Here is a 24,943-nt window from a genome sequence, read left to right as displayed (position 1 = left end):
ACCCATGATCCTAGAAAGGGTTTAAAGCCGTAGGCTTAAATACATAATTTCTACTTTAATTTTCAGACTGATGTAGAATGTAATTTTTGTGGTACTTCAAAAATTTATATGGATAAAGATCCATATTAGAAACATAGCAACAATACGCTCATATAGATGCTAGCACACTAAATGATTGCTTGGAGAATGAAGGATAGGGCTCAGAAGGAAACAATGTGAAACTACAGTTCTTAAAATAAGAAAATGTTGTTCTCTTGCTGAGCTCTGAATGATTTTATAGTGTTAGGTATTTTCACTTCTCCTAAACTCCTGTGTATTCTGAGTTGTTTTCTGTAACCATGATGAGAAATGCTCTATTTTAAAAAAGTAGAGTACCACGAATCCCAATCCATAACATTCACCTTTCAAAAATTCACACTTGGGGGAAAAAATTTCCTGCCAGGAACAGGAGTCAGTACTTTCTTTGGGGGATATATGAGAGGTGAAGATTGTACATGTATGATAATAGAAAGGAGGTTGTTATAATAAAGATACTCTTACTATGGATAATAAAAGAAAAAATAGCATGGGCCTGATTATACAGTATGTTTCCTAAAGTCTTTGTTTTTCTGCAACGTTTCCTGGTTGACTTTTATAGATGCTTGCTGAAAGTCTGAACATGAGCCATCCTAATTGCCATTCAAAACTCATAGAAACTCTAGGAAAGATAGAAGTCAAGGTAACTCAAGATAGGTGTTTTGCTTATATCAATATAGAAAAGAAATGATACTCTTTTATGTGGCAACATTGGGCATGAAAATAATGAGGAATTAATGGTATGCCCTCTTAAAGTCAAATGCTGTATACCTTGCCTTAAAGTTTTAAATAAGGAGTACAGATACATGATTAAATGAACAAACGAGGAACACGCAGTGTAAAAATATGAGTGACAGCTAACCCCTCCATCTCATCATCTACACACAGGCCACCACTGTTACCATTTCTTGTTATTATTCTAGATTCTAGACATCATTTGGGTGTACGTGTATATGTGTGTGTGCGTGTATGTAGTTAATATACACCCAGTCCTTTATTATGTAAGTGAAAGCCACTTTCTACTTTGCTATTTCTGTGTAATAATATGTCCTGAAAATTGTTTCTTATCACTTCCTGAAGATTTGCTTTAATGTGTTAGCAGCTGCATATTCCACTTAAATGATATATCATATCTCTGTCCCCTTTGACGGTCATTAGTTTTCTGTCATGAGGAACACTGGGAAATACTGGGTGTTTAAGTGCTCTATAACATATCTATATCTGTATATGGTTATGTAGATAATATATCTGTATCTATACATATACGTGTGTATATAGATATATATGTATATGATTTCATATTTTCTTTATCCAGAACTTCTTTTTAATAGTCTTTTTGCTATGCTTGGTTTTTAAAAAATCATGATTGTGACTGTTTTATTTATCATATTGCATATATACATTGGTTTTTTTCTAATATATAGTAATATATAATTAATAGAAAAATGAAGAAATATATAAAAAAAGGAAAGTAACTATATGATTATGTTTTTTATAATCATGTTGCTGTGTGTGCTTATTTGATGTAGTTGACATAGTTGGTATCATATCCTAATCACCAATATTTGGAAATAGTTAACGTGATCCTTATGGATATTATAAATTTAAGTTGGTTCCCATGTCTGTCATTGGATAAGTTATTAGTCTTGCAAATTAAAAACTGAAAACAGTGACTCAGATCTTTTTAAAAAATTTTTTGAGTTTATTTTTTTGAGAGAGAGAGAGACACACACACACACAGTGAGAATGGGAGAGAGGGAGAGAGAGAATCCCAAGCAGGCTCCACGCTGTCAGCACAGAGCCTGACACAGAGCTCAAACTCACGAAACCATGAGATCATGACCTGAGCTGAAACCAAGAGTCAGATGCTTAGCCGACTGAGCCACCCAGTTGCCCGTCAGATCTTTTAATATGAACTTGAAAGGTACAGAAAGTCATTCTTTAATCTACTTGCCATTTATAACGACTACTTGTTATGCTATGCTGTTTTACCTTTGTAAAGTGGAGAAAACAATTTTGTATACTTATTCTCCAGGTAATGGGATCCAGTCATCTAATTGTTGTGTAATCCAGCATAAGATCCAACATGTGTCACTTAAAATGTGAATTTTAATGAATTCAGCATATCATTTTAAATACCTTGTCATTATGAGGATTTATCTCATAATTATTAACTTATATAAATCCTCAGAAAGACAGCTTTTTCAGTGAAGCTCCAGGAGTGGAATAAATATTTGCATGTTTGCAAATGGCTTTCTTGCATGAAAGATCATTTTGTCAGATTCTGGAATCACAACTTTTCCTCATCACAACTCTGATGATCTTTCTCTGTTGTCTTTTGGCATTTGCTGTTAGACAGAAGTTTGATACTGGCCTGATATTCTTTCCTTTTTGGTAACCAATTTTACATAACTGCCTCTGTTTCTAATTAAAGATTTTCTTTTAATCTTGCACTGGTTTCCTTAATTGGTTGTTTTTTTTTAACCTTTGTTTAATTATACTTTGATTATTCTATTCTAATGATTATGATTTCCCACCATCTGGACATTGACAATTTTTTGTGTTGTTCTTTGTTCTCAATTTTCTCTCCTTACTATGTGCCTTTTAAAATTCTTTCTACCTTTATTTTTTCTGTAAATCTGTAAATTCTTTTGTATTCTGTAAGCTGAAGCAATGGTTAGAATTCCTACTACTTCCAGTCTTCTTAATTGTCTTAAATACAGAGTTTAATTTTGCAATTGCACAGTTTCCTTTCAATATTATATTATCCATCTCTTTTTCTTTAATTAATTTTGTCTTTAGATCCCAGTGAGGGGTGCCTGGGTGGCTCAGTCGGTTAAGGGTCCGACTTCAGCTCAGGTCATGATCTCATGGTTCGTGGGTTCAAGCCCCATGTCGGGCTCTGTGCTGACAGCTAGCTCAGAGCCTGGAGCCTTCTTCTGATCCTCTGTCTCCCTTTCTCTCTGACCCTCCCTTGTTCAGGCTGTCTGTCTCTCTCAAAAAAAATAAATAAAACATTAAAAAAAATAGATCCCAGTGAACTCATTTTTTGTTGGCTTGAGGCTCCACATTAGAGATGTAATGATTTACTGTCTCCTATTGTGATTTTCAAACATACTGTGGGTTCTGTAGTATACCATTTTCAGAAATGCAGTCTTGCTGTTTGTTCATTCATTCATTCATTCACTTGGCAAACATTTATTGAGCAACTATTAAGTAGCATCTAGATCGTGTGGAGTACATCAAACAAACATACAGAAAGCTAGAGAGAGATTTAACACGGAACTAAATTATATAGCGTGTTACATGTTAATTATATAGAGGTGGGGAAAAAATAGACTAGGAGTGGGAGGTATAATTTTAAAGGGAGTCTAAAAGATGATATTTCTTTGCTAGTTTTCTATATCACTTGCTTTCACTTTAGATCTGTGTTTCTAACCTGTGGACGTACAGTGGAGATGGGGGCCTAAAAGTTCTTTCTCCTTAATTCAGTGTGGGTAGGCTTAGTAGCAGGCCAACAGAAGTATAGTTAGCTACCAATTAGTGCATTTCAGTCCACTTCCCTCTGCCGAGTGGAAAATCCTCCCATATTCTTCCTCTATATGCTCTGAATTGCTGTAGAAAGAAGGAAATAGAATTTTTCTAGCTATTGTTCTGAGCTGTCTTTGAGACAGTCTTATTGCCTCCAGGGTTAGACTAACAGACTGAATTCAGGGTAAAGGACTTGACCTCAGATAGCCTTCACAGCTGTGAAAAGATTACAGAAAGGGGAAAACTGTATTAAGAGTCGACGTTTAGGGCAAGGTCAAGACTGCTCATAATTATCTCCCTTTTTCTGTCCTCATGCTTCACTTCAAGGTCAAATGAGAGTGTGCATGAAATTAAGACGTTAGGATACTGCATGTGGTAGAACAGTGCGTATCACACCCCCTCCACGCACCACCTCCCCCACCCTCTGGTATCTTTTCTTTAAATTAAACTTATGAATTTCAAACAGATATAAAACAGATAGGCGGATCTATTTGTGTGTGTGTGTGTGTGTGTGTGTGTGTGTGTGTGTGTGTGTCTGTGATGGGGCAGGGAGTAGTGTGTTGTACCCGAGGGCAGGCCCCACAAAACCTGGTGACAGTTTGGCACTTGTAACCTCTGACCTATATTGCATCATATGTTGAAATAAGTAGAGTATATGTTTTACCATAAATTTTAAGTGAACCTCCAATGATTGAGGACTTAGTTCTAGACTCCACCTTTGTAGGTGAAGGGGCGATGCCATTGTTACCTTTGGAAAATTTACAAGTAATTTGCCAAAAATCAGCCTAAAAAGCACTGGACTGTGTGATGTGCCCTCCAACACTCTTTTTACTTTATAAAAATTGAGCTAAGCGAAGTGTCTCTGCCCTTACCATGTGTGAGAAAACCTTGTAATGATATTTAGGTTAATGGCCTTAGTGTTTTGTTGTTGAGAAGATCGTTTTCAAATATGTAAGTGTACATCCTTGGTTTTCTTCTTTAGTATACCTTTAAAAAAATAAGATGCACAAATAAATTAGTTTGAGGAAATTTCGTTTGTCAAAATCAAAGTATGCACAGGAATCTAATCTCATAACAGATATGGATCTTAAAGATGCCTGTGGCTGCTGAGTTTACAGTGACTTTAGTCAATGCCCCTTAATGACTTTGGTGATGTGTTCTTTCATCTAAATGGCCCAATGTCAGCTGTCATCACTCAGGGTCCCTATCTGGATAATTATGCGTCTTTCAGGTAGGCTGGCCGCCACATCTGTCTTCTGTCTTCTGGTGAGTTTTGCATGACTGTCCCAAGGTACTAGCCAAAGCAAGCATAGTTCCTTACACCCTCATTTCAAGTTAAGTTATAATAAATATAGACACTCAACACTTGAAAACTTTGCATTTGATGTCTCCAACCTATGCTACCTGATGACCATGCAATACTTGAATTTCCTTGGCCTCAGTTTTCTGTATTTGTGTAATGATGCCATTAGAACTCAACTGGTCATTTCAACTTTTACACTTTCCAGTTTTGCTTAAAAAAAATTCCAGTGCCTGAGGCACCTGGGTCGTTCCGTTGGTTAAGCGTCTGAATCTTGATTTAGGCTCAGGTCATGATCTCATGGTTAATTAGTTGTTGGGTTCTGCACTGACAGCATGGAGCCTGCTTGGGATTCTCCCTCTCCTCTCTCTCTCTGTCCCTCCCCCTCACTCAGAAAAAATAAACTTTAAAATCTTTTAAAAATTCTGATGACTTGGGGCATCTGGGTGGCTCAGTCAGTTAATCGTCCAAGTTCAGTTCAGGTCATGACCTCAAAGTTTGTGGGTTCAAGCCCGCATCAGGCTCTGTGCTGACAGTTCAGAGCCTGGAGCCTGCTTCAGGTTCTGTGTCTCCCCCTCTCTCTGCCCCTTTCCCACTTACACTCTATCTCCCTCTCTCAAAAATAAACATTAAAATAACCTCTGATGGCTTTCCCCCTCAATTCATGGACTTTATGTTGTGAATATAAAAAAATAATAGAGCATCTCAGACAAGATGCTGTCTAGCAATCCTATGAGAAATGTCACAGTAGTGCCACCCAAACAGCAGCCGGGGCTGCGGTGCAATTAGTATCGTGTTTCCCATGTGCTAATGAAGGGTGAAACATCCTGATGGTTGCCAAGGCCTGCTTGGCTGTGACAGTGAATGGTGAACTGCAGTAACTTAGAGCACTTCATTTCATGGATTACTCTGTCAGTTCAAGTAGCTGGTTTTGTTCCTGCCTAATCTGCCAAGTTAGGAACATGCAAAGAACATGTTGGCCCAACTCCTTCTAAATTTAAACATGTTTCAAGTGAAAAAGTAAAATCATCACCCAACATCACCATCATTGCCACCATTATTTTTATCAATACCTGACACTTATTCTGAACATTGGCGGTACCTGGGCCATGAAAGTGACTTTTTATGGCCAGGAGGGTGACTTTAGCTGGCTGATACTCATTGACTACCCACCACGATGGGTCAATCACCATAGTAAGACCTTTATGTGTATTATATCACATAATCTTCATTTCTGCTTTATAAATGGGGAAGCTGAGGCATTTTAGTAATTTTTAGTAACTTTCTCAGTAATAGAGTAGAAAAGCTCTCATTCAAACCCAACTATTTGGGCTTGAGAGCCTACAGTCTTAATCACTATGCTATATTGACCTCTGTATACTTGGAAATTAATTTGAGTGAGTGTGTTTGACTTACTATAGGGAAATTATTGCAAATCAAAGATAGTATAGCTTTTTTGGCAATTCAGATCATTAATGCTTACAAAGTCTAACTTCCTAAAATGCAAAATAAATTAATTTTAGTTTTAATTTAATTTAAAATGTTTGCACTTATTATGTCTATTGTATTAATTTTAGGACTTTTGATGATAGATGAATTACATGGTTTTATCATTTTACCACTTATAATGTTAAAAAATTATGTAATGACACTTATAAAAAAAAAAAGGTGAGGCAAGCTTTCTTTAGGACTACTGTGGTAGATAAAAGGACCCTAGAGTGGACTTTTGTAGTAGGGGAGAGAGATTGGGTTCAGCTCTGAATACAATAAGTCAAAGCAGGAATTTACAGCCAAGGAGTAGAGAGGGGGTCAGTGGATAGAAAATTACTAAGAGGAAAAATTAAGGTAAAGGAGAATTTGGGCTAAAACGACCATCAGGATTCTTGTTGAAGGCCTGTCCAGTGATCAGATATCACCTTGGCAGTGGTGAAGAATGAGGAACTCGATCAGATATGGATGGTGATCACATATTTAGGATGGAGGAATTCTGTCTACACTGACTTGGCAAGATTCTGCTAGAATTGGACTTTACTGGAAGGATACAAGAAGCCCAAGGCTTAGTCAAAAAAGAGAGCTCAGAAAAGTCTGAACAAACTTTGATCAAGGAGAGACTCGTTGCCAATAAGTAGTACAGTTTTTATTTATTGCTTTTATAATTCCTTGTTTGATGCCAAGCATGGTCAGGAATAAAACATCAAATTACACTGAAGTTCCTATAGGAAAATTCTTTTAACAATAACCTTTAAAGTATGATTTCCAGGAAATGTGTTATCATAGAGGCTCAGACTCCTGACTTATAATCTCTCTCAAAATGTGGGAAAGCTTGTCATTTCATATTTCTTACTAAGAAGTAGTTCCCCATTTCTTTAATGCTGTTGGGTCGTTTTTCTCCTTTCTTGGGAAAAAAGGAGAATCAGGTAATAGGCAGTTGAATAGCACATGAATTTGCAGCCATTTATAGAAATATTTCATTACACCTTGAACAGATCTTTGTTTATTGGCTTGAGCTTCAGATGAAATAGTTGGCCTGCATTTAGCAGCCATGTTTTTTAAAAACGCACATCTTTAAAAACACTCAGACTTGGGACGCCTGGGTGGCTCAGTCGGTTAAGCATCCGACTTCCTTTCAGGTCATGATCTCATGGATCGTGAGTTCCAGCCCTGTGTCAGGCTCTGTGCTGACAGCTCAGAGCCTGGAGCCTGCTTTGGATTCTGTGTCTCCCTCTCTCTCTGCCCCTCCCCTGCTGGCTCTCTGTCTCTGCCTGTCTCTCAAAAATGAATAAATATTAAAATGGATACAGAAACAAAGGAAAGAAGGAAAGAAGGGAGGAAGGGAGGGAGGGAGGGAAACAGACTCAAATCTAAGACAGTTCGATGCTCTCTCTGTGAGAGGCATGTGGGGCCTGAGAAGGACTTTAAGATGAGCTGCTTCCCTTCTCCTGGGTTGTCCTCACTTTGAGTTGTTCTCACTAGGGAATGGTAGACAGAGCTCTAGAACTAAATGTGTTTGTACTTCTCCCCTCACATGGTCTCTCTCTCCATCCTCCTGCTCTCTCACCAAGCACATCTTCGCATGGGTGAAAATGAGATAGGATGAACTTACAGTTACTAAAGAAAAATCTGGGGAGGTTAGGAAATGATACACAGGTAGATTATTATTGTTTTTTGGCAAAATTCTTTTGCAAAGGAAATTTCCTCTCAACTTGTAGCTTTTGGTGTAGGTTATATAAAAGAATCTTATTAGCAAAAAATGTTTGGTAGCAACTTAATCAGATATTCATGATTTTAAATATGTTCAAAAACCAACTGAAGAAATATATAAGTTCTGGGGTGCCTGGGTAGCTCAGACAGTTAAGCGTTCAACTCTGCTTTTGGCTTAGGTCATGATCTTGCAGTTCATGGGTTTGAGCCCCTGGATTCTCTCCCTATCTCTCTCTTTCTCACTCCTCTCTCCCCCCTTCTCAAAAGAGATAAATAACTTTTTTTAAAAAGAAATTTTAGGGCACCTGGGTGGCTCAGTTGGTTAAGTGTCCAACTCTTGATTGCAGTTCCAGACATGATCTCATGGTTCAGGGGATTGAGTCCCCCATGCAGCTCTGTGCTGACACCATGGAGCCTGCTTGGGATTCTCTCTCTCCCTCACTCTGCCTGTCTTCTGCTCATGCACACACTCTCTCTCTCTTTCAAAACAAGCATCAAAAATAAGTAATAAATAAAAATTAAGAAAAAGAAGTACATAACTTCCTATAGATTTGCAACTTTACAACAGTGATGTAGGATTTTATTATGTAAATTGCAGCTGAAGATAGCAAGGGAGCCATCTTGTGAAATACTGTTTGAACTGCAGGCATATGATTTCTGGGCCAAGAGGAAGTGTGATGAGGTGGAAGTTAAAACGAAATGTCAAAACAGCCCATTGATTTAGTGACTTTAATTGACACATTTGTTTTGATTCACCTATATGTTCTTTTCTAGCCCAACCATGTGAAACAACAAATATTAGCAGAATATTAGCAGGTATGGCTCCATACTCAGTGGTAGGTAACTGAGAAGAACTCTAAGTTTGAGAAATAGTATCCATCGTCTGGATCCCAGATACTTAGCTCTAAGCAATTGAGTTAATAGTTTCAATCTCAGCCTTAAGAGTTAGCTAACTGCTTAACCTTGAACACATTATTTCACTTCAATAAACCTCAGTTTCCACATTCAGAGAGCAGGGATAATTAGTTGTGCTTAATCTCATAGTGTTGTGAAAGTTTAATTAAGTATCCAGAGGAAGGGATTAGCAGTACATCTGGCAGATGGTGAGAGAGTGATGTTCAGCAAATAACAGTGTTGGCCGGGGCACCTGGGTGGCTCAGTTGGTTAAGCGTCCAGCTTCGGCTCAGGTCATGATCTAGAAGTTGGTGAGTTCAGGCCCCGCATCAGGCTTTGTGGTGACAGCTCAGAACCTGGGACCTGCTTCAGATTCTGTGTCTCCCTCTCTCTCCCCCTCCCCTGCTCTCTCTCTTTCTCTCTCAAAAATAAATAAACATTAACAAAATTTTTTTAAATAAGTGATGACCATTACTTTTATTATTGGCCATGAAAATTATTTTATTATTTTTATTTTGGGCAATAAAAACATAATAATATAGTAATACCATAGCCAGTCTAGAAGAGGTGCTCTAATCAAGGTCATCCTAAATACAAAGAACAAAGGCAGATTTACCTTGAGGCTAATGAGAGTTCAGCTTCAGGAGCCCCCCAACTTGGTTGGGTTTACTCCCTAATTTTATATTATTTTTCCTAAAAATCCCTCTTCCCTCACACTGTATAGCTTTAGATCCATAAACCCTGCCCCTGTCACAGGGGTACAAATTAGAATCACTTCTGTAGATATTTAAAAATACATGTGCACATTTCCTCCTTCCCCAGGGGAAGACAATAATTTAGTTGTTCTGAGGTGGATTTTTTCCGTAAGTTTCATATGTGATTCTGGTGTGGTTTAAAACCAGCGATCTGGAAGAACAATGTACAACTTTGCAAAAGTTCTGAAATGAATATGTCTTTTCAAGACACTATTTAATTGTCTTTTTATTAGAATCATATTTTTCTGGAGCCATATTGTTTTCTTCAGTGTTTGGTTAGGTTCTATGCTATATAACATAGCTTTGAAAAGACCAGATGTGATAATCATTTCGCTTTGATTTCTGAAAGACTTGCTCTTTTTTTTTAGGCTGCTAAGTGAGCATACCCTGAATTTATATTGCTCTTTTTCTCACTCACTTCTAACATTTTACTCTTATGCCCTACAATATTAATGTTTCTCTGCAGTCTGCAGCTAAAATAATTTAAATTGTTTTGTGTTAAAATAAAATTTTGATTGTTATTTTTAGAGGTAATTTTTAAAATACAATTTGCAAAAATTAAGAACTTCTCTTTTCCTTGTCAGTCCCAAATAAAGTTAAAAGCAGTGAAAAAAAATAGTACTGTAGAATTATTTAGATCTGGTAAGTTTATTTAATTAAAATATGGGGGATTAACAAAAGCCCATCAATAGTTATTTTCAATGCAACCAATTTTCTTCAATATCTGTTATGAGCAAAGCACTAAACAAGACATAGAAAGGGAAGAAAACTTCTTAAAACATAGTCCCTTGAAGTTTATCATCAAGAAGAAAGGCAAAAGCATGTAATTAAATAGCAAGAATTCATGTTAGAGTACTGCACAGTTTCTCCAAAGCAACAGAAAGTACTATGTTTGTTGAAAGATAGCAAGATGGCACCTGGTTTAAAAGATAAGAAATGCCTGAGTGTTGGAAGGGTAAGGAATGGCTGGGTTTTGGAAGAATAAAATGGCTGGATGTTGGAAGGGTAAGGAATGACTGGGTGTTGGAAGGGTAAAGAATGACTGGGTGTGGGAAAGGGGAACAGAAAGGACAGACACGATTTAAACATGAGAATTGAAGGGCCAAATTTGTGCCAGCTTCAGAACAAACAAACCACAAAACACATAAAGAATCAGACAAGTCCAGCTCATTTTTTTTTTAACAAATAATTAGGATTATGGTGTTACTGAAAGGTAGAACAATTATGTAACAGGAATATTGAAAAAAAAAAAAAGGAGAGGTTATGTGTACATAAAAACCTCAGAACACCTGAGTGTTTAGTAGGAGTATCAAGACCTGAACCTTGTGAAGACACAAGCTACTGTGCCTTGGGGAGAATGAACTACAATAAGATGGATTTGTGTGAGAAAAGACCCCATTCAGGCTGTTTTGATGCCTTGAGGTAGTGACCACGGACCTCGTAAGAAGCAGGAAAGGGAAGCAAAGGGTGGTTGTGCAGAAGGGATCAGCCTCATTGCCTACAAAGCCATGTGGCCTTGGGGTCTGGGGGTGAGGGAGATTTGAGGACTTTGGCTGCTGTGTGGTGATTGATTTACACCCAACAAGATGGTGGTGCTGAGGCTGTAAGTGTTGGGTCAGGGTGTCATCCTGATGACAGAGTTCAGGGGTCCCCTCAGCACACTTGATATGGGAGAGTGGGGGCTGGGGAAGGCACAGAAGTCTGTGAAAAATACCCCATGAAAAAAGCCTTTGTAAGACAATCTGTGAGGTATTAAAGAAAAAGGTCACCAAAAGAGAGCGGCAAGACAAAGTGAGATGCCGCTGTAGTTACCTGCTGTCACCACTAAGAACAAAACCCTGAACTACTCTAGGGAGGGGGATGAAACGTGCTAGTCTGGTGCTTTTGAAGGGAAAAGTACTATCCGGAAGTCAAAGCAATAAATAAGAACTGTGAATGCAACCTATGAGCAGAAGAGATTTTAAGGGATATCTTCATGTAGCACCTTTTCGGTTTTTTAAAATATTTTTTAACATGTATTTATTTTTGAGAGAGAGAGAGAGAGAGAGAGAGCACAAGTGGGGGAGGGGCAGGGAGAGAGAGACACACACACACAGAATCCGAAACAGGCTCCAGGCCCCGAGCTGTCAGCACAGAGCCAAATGTGGGGCTCCAACTCACAAACTGTGAAATCATGACCTGAGCCGAAGTCTGACACTTAACCCACTGAGCCACCCAGGCGCCTCCATGTGCCGCCTTTTCATAACCCCACCATTTTGGTGAGATCCACAACCTAACAGCTCTTTGAAAACATTTTAGATGCAAACTCTTAAACTTTATCAGGTACTCTTGAAAATCTTAGCACTTAGCAAGAGGGACTGCCAGAAAAGAATGCCAAGGGCAACGATAAAGGGAAGGCAGTAAGAAAGGAGCTGGGAACCTAATACTTTAGGTCCTTTACACATCCAGTGGAAAAGCACTAGGGCTGTCGTGGTGACTAAGACATGATGCCTGGCCTTCCACAACCTCTCATTACAGAACTGATGGCTACAATCTACTGAGGTAAGTCTGAGGATACGTAAAGATATATGCAGTCTTGGGGGTGTGTAGCAAGGGCTCAAGGAAGGCTTCTTGGAGAAATTAATATCTAACCTAAGTAATGATGGATATTTAAGGGTGACCCAGATGAAGAGTGGGTGGGGGAGGGTGTACATTTGAGGCAAAAGAAGAAACATAATCAGAAGGGCTCAATAAGGAAGTAGTTAAGTTCGTTCAGCTTACTTGTATCTTTCATCTGTATGATACTTATTTTCACATAGGGCAAGATATTTTTGCCCCTCCAGAATAGTAATCAATATATTCAAACATTTTCATTGAATAATTACTCCATTTCCAACCTACTAGTGATGTTTTAAAGAAAATCATATGTGTTCTTTTCTGTTTGGATCCATCCCATTCTACAGTAACTCAAGCTGTGCTCTAAAGGCCTTGGATATGTCTTGATAAAATGACTTACAGGTATTTCAGATTTCCCTTAATCTTATAAATAAGGCATTTTCCCATTTAATTTAGCAGATTTGAGGTAGCGCTCAAATATGATAATGCCATTGGTTTCTTTATATATATCACACCTTCAGCTCTTTTGTTGAGCTTCTCTGTATACAACAATTTCCAGTATTTCCTGTGTTTACATGATATTTAATTCTACCCGCAACTAATATATTCATCTTTCTCTTTGTAATAATGATTCCTTTTACATGTTTACTGCCACTACAACATGCTAGAGCTTTCAGAATAATACTTTACAATAGTTGCAAAAGCGGATGTCCTTTTCCCCTCCAGTTTGAAGGGAATTTCTCTTGTACTTTAATATGAAGTATGCTAGCAAATGTTTTGAGATGGAATTCTGTGTCATGATAAGACAATAATTCTCTACTTCTACCTTCCAGAGAACTATAAGAAATGGTAGAGAATATTGTCCAATGTCTTTTTGATCTATAAGTGTGATGTGCTTATAGAGACTTTCCCAACTCATTTTTACTGTTGTGCAATATTTCAAATGGTAGAAATGTCTGCAAAGAATAATATTGCACATAACCATCTATCCATTCACTTTCATCACATCATAACACTGCTTTATGCTGTTTTTGTCACTACTCCTTTTAGATAAAATAATACAGGAATGAAGTGCCTTAAGCATCCTTCCCACTCTTACTGGGTAGCCACCTCTCTGCTCCCCCTCCCCCACCATTCAGTCACATCCATTGTTTCCTGGATCTTCTCTCCCCTTTCTGGAAGGTACCCATGCTTCCAGACATGTTCCGGTCTGTTTCTGAGCTCTCTATTGTGTTCTGATTGGTCTGTCTTTCCCTGTTCAATACCACATTGTCTTAATCGTATTGTTTTTTAATAGCTACAGTAGATCTTGATATCATGTAGGACAAATCTGCCCACCTCATCCCTCCTGCCAAATTCCTTAGCAATTATTGGTCCTTTACTTTCTTACATAATTTTTGTAAAAGTTCATAAAATTTTACTGAAAATCCTTGCAAAATATCTATTATAATTGCATTATATTTAACATAAACTTGGTAAAAATTAATACTTAACTATTTCTTCATTTCTTTAGGTTTCTTTTTACGTCACTTATTTTGCAGCTTTTTTTATATTTTTCTCCATAAAATACTTATGTGTTATTAATTATATACTTAGCTGTCTTTTTGCTAATGTTGTTAAGATTTTGATTTGGTACTGCATTTGCTGATTGGTTCTTTCTGGGAGTATAGGAATGTTGTAGTATCTGTGATTAGATCCCAGACACTGGACCTAAAATACCTGGGTTTGAGTAACAGCTCTCCCACTTTTACTAGCTGTGTATCCTTGGGAAAATGATTTAACATTTCTGTGTTTCAGTTTCCTCGCTTGAAAAATGAAAAGTATTAGTAACTACCTCACAATGGTTATTGTGAAAATTAAGTGAATTAATATGTTTAATTGGTTGTAAGAGTGTTTAGCACATTTTAACTATACTGTATTGTTGTTGTTTTTCTTGACTTGGAATTCAGGAAACTTTTCTTGGCTTTGCTATATACACAAGCATATCATCCGAAAAACAGTAATAGATAGCTTCAACATTTATTTTCTCATTTTACATCTTTAAAAAGGTCTATAGCATTGACCTACAATAAAATATAATAAAGAAGTCATGATGATAATGTATTTGTCACGATCCTTGTCTCAAAGTCAATGCTTGCAAGCTTTATCTTAAGTATATGTCAGCTATTCATTTTTTTTAATTAAAACCATGTTAATAAAAGTTCCTTCCATTTCTAATTTGCTAAAAGTTCTGTCATCAATGAGTATTCGGTTTTATCAAATGCATTTTCTGCCTCCTTAGATCTACAAGGCCTTCCAGATTATACTCAGGCACCCTCAGGTCCTACAATTTTTCATCTCATTATCCTTAGAAGTAGGTTTAGACTTCTTTTTGACTGGTATTAATATTGCTATGTTGACTTTCTTTGGATAAGAGTTTGTTGACAAATCATTTTTTCATCCTCTTAGTTTCATCTGATGGGGGATATTTTTATAAATTCTATAATCTGTTTATTCACATAAATTGTGATTGTTTATATATTTAGATGTTTTTCTTGTTTATTTTGTTTTATGCCATCCTCTTTATTTCTTTTTTCCCTACTTTCTTTCTCTTTTGTTGGAGTGAAGTGGTTGCCGTTACTCTTATGTTTCTTTATGTTTCTAGCATTTCAGCCAAACGGTGCGTATTTACTGAACCTCCCCATTCTCCCATCCATCTTGTTCCTGTTGTCCACTGTTTACTTTCAGTGTTTGTGTGTGTGTGTGTGTGTGTGTGTGTGTTCATGTATCTGTACACAGTTTGCAGTTAATAGTTGATTATATTATCAAATATTTTTTTCCACTTCTGTGCCCACTTCTATTTCTCTTAATGCTATGTTTTCCTTCTGGGTTCTCTTTTCTCCTTTCTGATGTGTATAATTTCTCGAGAACACCTAGATAGTGGTTTTAGTGAGGCTTCCCTGGGGGTGGTAAAGTTTCTTGAGCTTTGTATGTCTGGGAAAATGCTAAAATAGGACTTTTTATTTTTTCTTGATAGTTTAGCTAAATATAAAATTTCAGGATAATGGTGATGTTTCATCAGCAGTTGGAAGATAACAGGACTCCACGATTTTCCAATGACTGTTACTGCTCGTGTGTTGTACCTTTGTAAATAATCTTTTCCCTGCTTCTATCTGATAGCTATATATATATATATATATTTTTTTTTTTTTTTTGAGAGAGAGAGCGAGAGCAGGGGAGGGGTAGGGGGAGGGACAGAGAGAATCCCAAGCAGGCTTCATGCTGTCAGTGTGCGGAATTATTCAGTCTTGCCATCAAATTAACCATTACTTCCCTCACCTGTGTCAGTCCATTTCATCTATTGTATTTCCCCCCAAAAATAGTTAATATGATTCATTTCCAGGATTTCGTATTTATCCTCTTTCTTATCTACCTGTTTATATTTTAAACCTATTTATTGCATCATTTCAATAAAACATTTATTTTCAAAAACCCTCTAATATACCTCTTTCAAAATTTAGTTTGGACTGTGTCCTCCGAAATTATTTTCATTTAGAGTTAAATTCCTGTTGCAGGTGTTGACTGTGTTTATGTTTCTTGGTATTTGATTTATTTATGGACTTCTTATTTAGAGGTTTATGTTGAGTAGGATCATTTATACTGTATTCCTTTCTCTCTTTCATTCTCTTTGTGTTCCTCACTCTTCACTTATCCTTGAGTCTTTGCTGAAGGACCTGATATAGTACATTAATATTTATTATCTCAGTAGGGAGTTATTCATGGCTTTCCTTGGGTCTGTCCTACTATCGTTACTTAAATGCTGCACATTAAAAGCAGATATGGTCTCTGCATAGATTTGGCATTTGAATAAACCTAACTTCATCTCAGAGATCAGAGTAAACATAGAACCAAACTTCTGATTCCCAGTTTTTTAAGTGTGGTGCTTTAATGGAAATATTTCTGACATGCACACTGCCATCCTTGGTTTTTTTCTATGTAGCCAATCTTTGTCCATTTATGTACCTTTATTAACATTTAAAGAAAAGTTGGTAGGGACACCTGGCTGGCTCAGTGGGTGGAGCATGGGAGTCTTGATCTTGGGGTTCTGATTTGGAGCCCTGCACTGGGTGCAGAGATTACTTTAAAATAAAATGTGGGTGGGGCGCCTGGGTGGCTTAGTCGGTTAAGCGTCCGACTTTCGCTTAGGTCATGATCTCGCGGTTCGTGGGTTCGAGCCCCGCGTCGGGCTCTGTGCTGACTGCCAGCTCAGAGCCTGGAGCCTGTTTCAGTCTGTGACTCCCTCTCTCTCTGACCCTCCCCTGCTCACGCTGTCTCTCTCTCTCTCTCCTAGAAATAAATAAAAAACATTAAAAAAAAATAAAATAAAATGTGGGTGCAGAGATTACTTTAAAATAAAATGTTTTGAAAAATAAAATGTTGGTAGATAACATAGTTATTTGATTTCATTAATAATTTGGAATTTTTTTAATTCTAGTGTTTTTTTCATCTTTCTGTCCTGAGTATCTGGGATGGCGATTGCATATAGTTATTATTGAACAATTTGTAATTGAACAGAATTAAATCATGCTGATTGCTGTAATGATATTTGATTTCTTCTTTTTTGTATGTAATGTAGTACTTTATGCTATAGAATGGATCAGAGTAAAATAATAGTATGTAGTATTTTTCTTAAGTAAATTTTCTCTCCATGGAATTCGAGTAATAGAGTCCTACCTCCTAAATTTTTGGTCAGAATTACTTAGATTTTTTTTAATGTTTATCTCTAGAAAGGTCTATATAAATTCAATTTCAGTTTATTGCTTCTTTTATCATTGCTGTTGTCAATAAATGTAATAATAAACTACAGTCTCCTCATTGAACATTGACTAAGAGAGCAAAGGTTTTCATGAACTACTTATTAGTCAAATAATACTCTTAAATGTGGAGTATGTATGCTGCAGCCAACAAGTCCAAACAGTTTAACTGTGTTACTTACTTCCGGTAAGTCTCATTCAGAGGGTAGAAAGACGACTGTTATCCAGCAGTAGTGCTTATTACATTTTTAGACTGATAAATTTCGACAGAAGTGAACTTGTTTGTCAAAGTTGGCCACTTGACAGCTTTCAGTAAATTCCAAGTACACAAAGCCAATAATGTACTTGGGGGTTGTCAATTTATCATTATAGATATTTGATAGTTATATCTTTAATAATCCAACTATTAGGGGCACCTGTGTGGCCTAGTTAGTTGGTTGAGCATCTGACTCTTGATTTTGGCTCTGGTAATATTCTCACAATTTGTGGGATAAATGGATAAATAAACATTTTTTAAAAATCCAATTTTTTTTATAATAGTGGTGGAATGCTAAATGAGGAGAACATCTCAAATCACAAGTGCAGACATGATAGATTCAGTCCAACTTCAGCCCTGAAAATGAAATGAAAGCTTGGCGCTTTGACCAAGAGTAGCCTGAGGAAGACCCATAAGAGAGGTGTTTGGGTCTTACTTCACTGCCTCTTTGCAAAAGCATTTGGCTTTCACATAGAGTTTATGCTCTTCTTTCAACATACAGTATCATTATATTTTTGCATAGCCATATTTATCTTTAACTTCCTTATGGTTCTGCCTTGGAGTTATGCTTAGAGAATTACTTTCTTGTCCTTTGTAATATTTTCTGGTCATATTTTCTTTTCTTTTTAAATCTATTTAATTATTTTGAGGGGGAGCCTAACGTGGGGCTCATTCCCACAAAACATGAGATCATGACCTGAGCCAAAATCAAGAATCAGAAGCTCAACTGATGGAGCCACTCAGGTGCCCCAGTAATATTTTCTTTATATTTGATGATTTAATCCATTCGAAAATATTTAGTGTATAATGTGAGTAAGGACACCATTTATTTCCAAGTAGCTTGCTATTTATCCCGTAACTATTTACTGAATAATCAACTCCTTATATATTAATTTAAAATATATTTATCCAATATTCATTTACATACTGGGGTTCTTTTCTATTTTTGCTATTGTTTTCATTCATTAATTTGCCACATAGTTTTAATTGTTAAAACTATAGATGACATCTTTTTAATTTGGAAATAAAGTTTGCCTCACATTAGTGTTTTTTTAAAATATTTATTGACTATTATTGTTAATTTTATTTCAGGTGAATTTTAGAATCACGTCATTAAATTGTAAAATTGTAAAAACTATGGTATTTTTATTGCAAAGGTAGTAAATTTATTAATTAGTGGGGGAGAAATTTAATTTTTTCTAAGTTCCCATACAGATATTATATTTCTCTGTACTTTTTTCTTTTCCTATTTTCTAAGTCTTGTGAGTTTTTTAGGTTCATGTGTAGTCAGTCAGTAAAGAAATACTTATTGGTTGCCAATTATGCACTAGTTAATAAGCCAAGATGTTTTTGGAATTATAGTTATAAATGTATATATACATATATGTATACGTATATATACACACATATATCTATAATAAGTCAACCCCTACACTTACAGAGCTCATAGTCAAGTGGGAAATATAGACACTAAATGAATTCTTACAATAATTAAATAATTGCAAGTGTGCACAGTGCATGAAGAGGAGTATTATTTATTTGTTGTATTCATAATTGATTCCAGAAAAATGACCTGTTCACTTGAGACTGTTCAAATGAAAATGATGTATTTGGATCTCCTGCTAGATGATCTGCTTACAGTAGACTTAGAGTAGCTTTCCATGGAAGGTCCTTCCCTGAAAGTGATGTGAAGAAGCGGTAATAGCTATTCTAGTGATGTACTCACATTAGAATCACAGGTTGGCCTGTACACATTGGCTTGGCTTCCATCCAGATCTCTGGCACAGACTCTGCACAGTCTCTTAAATTGTACTGTATCTTATTCTGTAGCATACTGGTAAGTATTAGATGGGGGTGGGGCTAAATTATAGTGCTTGCCAATTTCTGTGGTATAAATATTCCTACTCTATTTGATTCTAAGCTACCAGTGTGAAGTCAGTTGACTTGTAAAACTCCTGAAGATTTAACAATTGATCCCTCAAGTAAGCTCCAGTATACCTTTGGAGTGTCCCCTCCACCACACACACACACACACACACACACACACACACACACACACACGGTCCTATTCTCTCATTTTTGCCTAGCTCTACCTCCTCCCAAGTCATGCCTCATTCCTGGTTACTCTGCTCTATTCCCTCAAGCTCTTTGAGGGAGCCACTCTTTTTACTCTCTTATTATGCATCTGTTATCAGAAGATACATTTTCCTTGTAAGCAGCTTAATTTAGGAGTTAAGAGAAAGCAAAACTTAATACTGCCTCTTTTCCCTTTTCTTCTTGCTGTAACAGTCTGTTTCACCATAAGGCAATGAAGATGCTGCTGACTGACTAGGGAAAGGGGCAGGAAGTCCAGACAATCCTAAGGAGTAATATTTTAAAAGTTTAGCATACTGTATTGCTTAGAACCAGCGGATACCTTTCATAAACAATAATGGTTTCAAGTCATTTAACCAGTGTCCACTGATGGGTTAGAACATGTGGTAAGTCTGTGGAAAGAAGTCCACTCTTGTTTAACACAGGGAAGACAGGGAAGAAACATGAGGATCAATCCTCTGAAAAGTCATTTGATTCTCTCCCCCCGGGAAATGTCTGTGGAGTTGTAGGCATGACCTTTATGTCAGAAAGCTGCTGAATCACTCTGTGTGTGTGCGTGTGTCCCCAGGGAAGTGGTCACTGTGTGAGGGAAGCCACTTGTGAGGCACAGATTCATCATAAAGTTAGTATAATGATAGTGAGAGACATTGGGAAGGCACAGTGGATGACACTCAGATCTGAGTCCTGTAAGGATCCCTCATTCCTATTCCTTTCAGTCTCCCTTTTGCTAACTTGGCTTGGAGATGATAAAAGTAAAGTACAGAGATCCCACAAGGAACTGGTCTCCATTTTTTGATCAATGAAAGATAGCTTGACTTTCCTTACATGTCAAATTCTTTTTGGATTTTGGGTCATTGCATTGGTGACGTAAACGGGCTTTCTGAGGAAATCTTCTGTCAGCGTTTCTGAAGATGTTCCAGTGGCCTTCAGGATGATTCTGAGTCAGTGATGGATGAAAACTTGGAGTCCTTCTGTCTTGTGCCTCTTTAATCTACACAGGGCAGATCGAATTGAGCTGACAGTTAGACTTTTATTTTTTTTCTTAACATTAGAGCCTATTTTTAGCAATGCCACAGTCAGAATTTCTAAAAAGTTGTGTTATTACTGATCAATGTATCACAACTGTTAACTCAGGAATCAAGCGGGTGAGCTATGGTGCGCTGCCCTGGCCAACTGCTCTATCCTGAGGAATCCCGAGGGGGCTGGACAAATCAGGAGCACAGTTCCCGGCTGGGCTTGCCAACACTGGTGCCCAAAAAACTCCGATAAACTTGTCACAAGAAAAGCCAATAAGTCACGAACTGAGGATTTGGAAGAAAGAAAGGCAGAAATTTATTTAGAGTGCTGGCAGCCAGAGGAAGTAGCAGGTTCAAGCCTTAAAAATGGACCTCTGGGATGCCTGGATGGCTTAGTCGGTTAAGTGTCCAACTTCGGCTCAGGTCATGATCTCGTAGTTTGCGGGTTCGAGAGCCAGGTCGGGCTCTGTGCTGACAGCTCCAAGCCTGGAGCCTGCTTTCCGATTCTGTGTCTCCCTCTCTCTCTACCTTTCCCCTACTACCCCCGTCTGTCTCTCAAAAATAAATAAACATTAAGAAAAAAGTCCTGATGTTTACATATCTTACTATAAATCTGTGGACTATTTATTAGATGATCAGTATTTAACATCTTAAAAGATACTGGTAAATCTAAATAGCTAATTCCATCTAATATGAATACGAATTTACCTTACAACTTGTTTGATATAAATATGCATGTACTTGACCTCTATCTCACCAAAAAGTTACATTGACATGACAGAAAATATGAAAATAATGGAGAGGAAAGTCCATTGTGTGTTGAAAGCAGGGGAGATGTTGAGGGCACCACATCAGGAACACATTTGGGAATGGCGTGAAGCATGTAGATTCAGGTGACAATGAAATTCGAATTAAGGAGCCCACATCCCAGATATGAGCAAAATGTAGGATTCTAAAGAGATAATTTTCTAAGGGAATTCCATAAAGAAAGACTCCAAAATTAGAAGCAGAAGTGAGCCCATGGGCAGCAGCATATAAACTAATCAAAGTTCTGTAGAACCACTCATCTCAACTTGTACAGGAGCTGTCTCCCTTCTTCCTCCAGAATAAAGCTGTGAATATAACTTTTCCATTTGAAAGGCTACTAGGGAAAGCACTGAGTAGAAGACTAAGGTTGTTATGCAGATTTCAGTCCATGCATTCTCTCCAGTTGAAGTTTTCTAGAGATTTAATCAACCCCTTCTCTCTGGTACTGAGGCAGACGCCCTTACAAATAGAGATTTCCCTTATTCCTATGTCTCTTGCAAAAAGGTAACTTCTAGTTGTTTTTCAGTGTTCCTTATGTGCCCACAGCTTCTTAAAAATAACCAGCTTAAAATAATCAGTAATCCAGGGCCCCTGGGTGGCTCAGTCGGTTAAGCGTCTGACTTCAATGTAGGTCATGATCTTGTGGTTCGTAAGTTCAAGCCCCGTATTGGGCTGTGTGCTGTCACCATAGAGCACGCTTCAGATCATCGGTGTTCCTCCCTCTTTCTCTGCCCCTCCCCCTCTTGCTCTGGGTCTCTCTCAAAACAAATAAATAAATTAAAAAAAATAATAATCGGGATGCCAAAGAGACATATCTTAGGGTAGCAAAATTTGCTCTGCTACACCTTTGAAATCCTTGGAATGTTAAAAAAAAGTTAACAATTTTTTTGGTTATTAATTAATAAAGCTTTTGGTTATTACTTTTTGTAGGTGCTTGAATGAAAACAGGGTTTTAAAAGTTGTTATTTAACTTTCATCTTTAAGTAATTTTAGCATATTTTAATTCTCTAATTTTTTAATTTTTATTTATTTTTGAAGGAGAGAGAAAAAACAGAGAGTGAGTGGGGGAGGGGCAGAGAGGGAGACACAGAATCCAAAGCAGGCTCGGGACTCTGACCTGTCAACACAGAGCCCAATACGGGACTCCAACTCACAAACCTTGAGATCATGACCTGAGCAGAAGTCAGATGCTCAACCAACTGAGCCACTCAGGTGCCCCTGAATTCTCTTAAATGAATGCAGTGTACTCTTCTCAGTAAAGGACCACAAAAGCTCTATAGTTAATGTATTATCAGTATATACATAGAGAAATACATTTAATGAAAATGTTGGCATTATTGCATGTGTTACCCCTTCAGTTTTCATCATCTGGTTTAATTGGAACATTAGCTCTACATTGTGGATTATTGAAATGTTTGCTTACTAAAATATTTTATATTAAAATATATTTTAAAAGGATTCTTAACTAGTTGAAATCTATGATTAATATCTTTTAATGTTTGGGAATTTCTGAATTACCCTTGAGGTTGTTAAAAAACAAAATTTCCTGAGTGCATTTGAATTGGTTTTATCAAGTGATTCATGAATCGGGCAACATACATCTAGCAAGCAGTTGGGAGCTCGGAGGAGTTATACAACATGCAACATCTTTAGAGAGTAGGTGTGGGGCAATAAAGTTACTGGTAAAAGAAAAGGATTCTCCAGGCAAGATAGCTTTCCCTAAGAGGGATGGGCAGGAAGTCTTATCATGCAGACCACATCATCTTCCTTTAAGGGTGAGAAGAAGATGAGGGGGTGATGGTGAGGGCCGATGTGATCTGCCACACTTTGGTTCTGATAGGAAAATTCCTGACAGACTGGTTAAGGTTCGGACTAAGACTACATTTCTGGAATAAATTGAAACTACAAGTAGATTAGCTATTAAGCCCCAGTTTGGGGATTCAGTCTTAAGTGGTCCCATTTTGGGCCCATGGTTTGTTGTTGTTTTAATTTTTTTGTTTATTTTTATTTGTTTTGAGAGATACCTAAACAGTGTGAGTGGGGAGGGAACAGAGAGAGGAGACACCGAAACCCAAGCAATCTCCGTGCTACCAGTGTGAAGCCGACTTGGGGCTTGAACTCACGAAACCGCCAAATTATGACCTGAGCCGAAACCAAGAGTTGGATGCTTAACTGACAGAGCCACCAGGGGCCCCTGGTATTATAGCTGGGGTGCAGGGATGCAAGGGCAGCTGGCTCTGGGGTTCCCAAACAGACCATGTCCAGGCACTCTCTGCTGACAAAATCTCAAGGCAGAGAAATGAGTGGCAGTGAAGCAAGAAAGGAATTTATTTCAGTGAGGCCAACACTAGGAAGACAGTGGACTAGCATCTTAAAGACTGCCTCCATATGCCAGAAATACTTCCAGGTTTCCTTATATTAGGAAAATGTGGGGCAGGGGCGCCTGGGTGGCTTAGTCGGTTAAGCGTCCGACTTTCGCTTAGGTCATGATCTCGTGGTTCGTGGGTTCGAGGCCCACGTCGGGCTCTGTGCTGACTGCCAGCTCGGAGCCTGGAACCTATTTCAGAGTCTGTATCTCCCTCTCTCTCACCCCCCCCCGCTCACGCTGTCTCTCTCTCTCTCTCTCTCCTAGAAATAAATAAAAAAATAAAAAAAAAAAAAGTCAGCTTACATACAATAAAAATGGGTCATTTCAAGTGTGTGATTTAATGAGATTTTTCAAATGCATACAGTCATGTCCATTACCTCAAAGAGTTTTCTCATGCACCTTTGCAATTAGCCCCCTCTCTCCAAATCTGACCCTGTTTAACCACTTGATCTAATCTATGTGACTATAGTTTTGCCTTTTCTAGAATTTCATGCACACGGAACTGTAAAGTATATAGCATTTTATGGCCAACTTCTTTCACTGACCATAATGCTTTGAGATCTATCTTTGTTGATGCATGTTTCAGCAGTTTCTTTATATTGTCAAGTAGTATTCCTTTGTATGGATTTACCACAGTCTAGTCAGCTATTCACTGGTTGATAGACGTTTAATTTGTTTCCAGTGTTAGACTATTATGAACAAAGCTTCTCTGTACATTTATGTATAAATCTTTGTGTGGATTCATAGTTTTATTTCCTTTTGGTCATATGGTAAGTGTCTACTTTACTTTATGAAAAATTATCCTCAAAAATGGCTGTAGTAATTTGCATTTGTTACCTGCAACATATGAAAGTTTCAGCTTTTCAGGGGCGCCTGGGTGGCTTAGTCGGTTAAGCGTCCGACTTTCACTTAGGTCATGATCTCGTGGTTCGTGGATTCGAGCCCCGCGTCGGGCTCTGTGCTGACTGCCGGCTCAGAGCCTGGAGCCTGTTTCAGTCTGTGACTCCCTCCCCCCCCCCCCGCTCACGCTGTCTCTCTCTCTCTCTCTCTCCTAGAAATAAATAAAAATATTTAAAAAAAAAAAAAAAAAGGAAAATGTGGGGCAAAAGTGGGTGGGCCCGCGCAGTTGGCAGTGAAAGTTAAATGAATCGCTGTCTTGAGATCAATTACAGGCAGGGTCTTACTGGCCCGGAGAAGACTTTATTGGTGGAGGGGGTCGTTACAGTCTCCTGGCTGTGCCAAGTGCCAGGTAGAATGA

The 24,943-nt window shown here is 37.8% G+C and overlaps 1 protein-coding gene across 3 annotated transcripts in view; it reads left to right on the top strand.

Moving 5' to 3' along the window:
• KCNK2 (potassium two pore domain channel subfamily K member 2) overlaps positions 1-24,943 on the top strand; it is a 130,612-nt gene that overhangs the window by 47,961 nt on the left and 57,708 nt on the right. The gene's annotated exons all lie outside the window — the stretch shown is intronic.

Source organism: Hyaena hyaena, unplaced genomic scaffold (assembly GCF_003009895.1).
Source record: "Hyaena hyaena isolate Hyena2069 unplaced genomic scaffold, ASM300989v1 scaffold_339, whole genome shotgun sequence".
NCBI lineage: Eukaryota > Metazoa > Chordata > Mammalia > Carnivora > Hyaenidae > Hyaena > Hyaena hyaena.
Note: the sequence above shows the minus strand (reverse complement) of the source record. Positions and strands in the feature narration are given on the sequence as shown.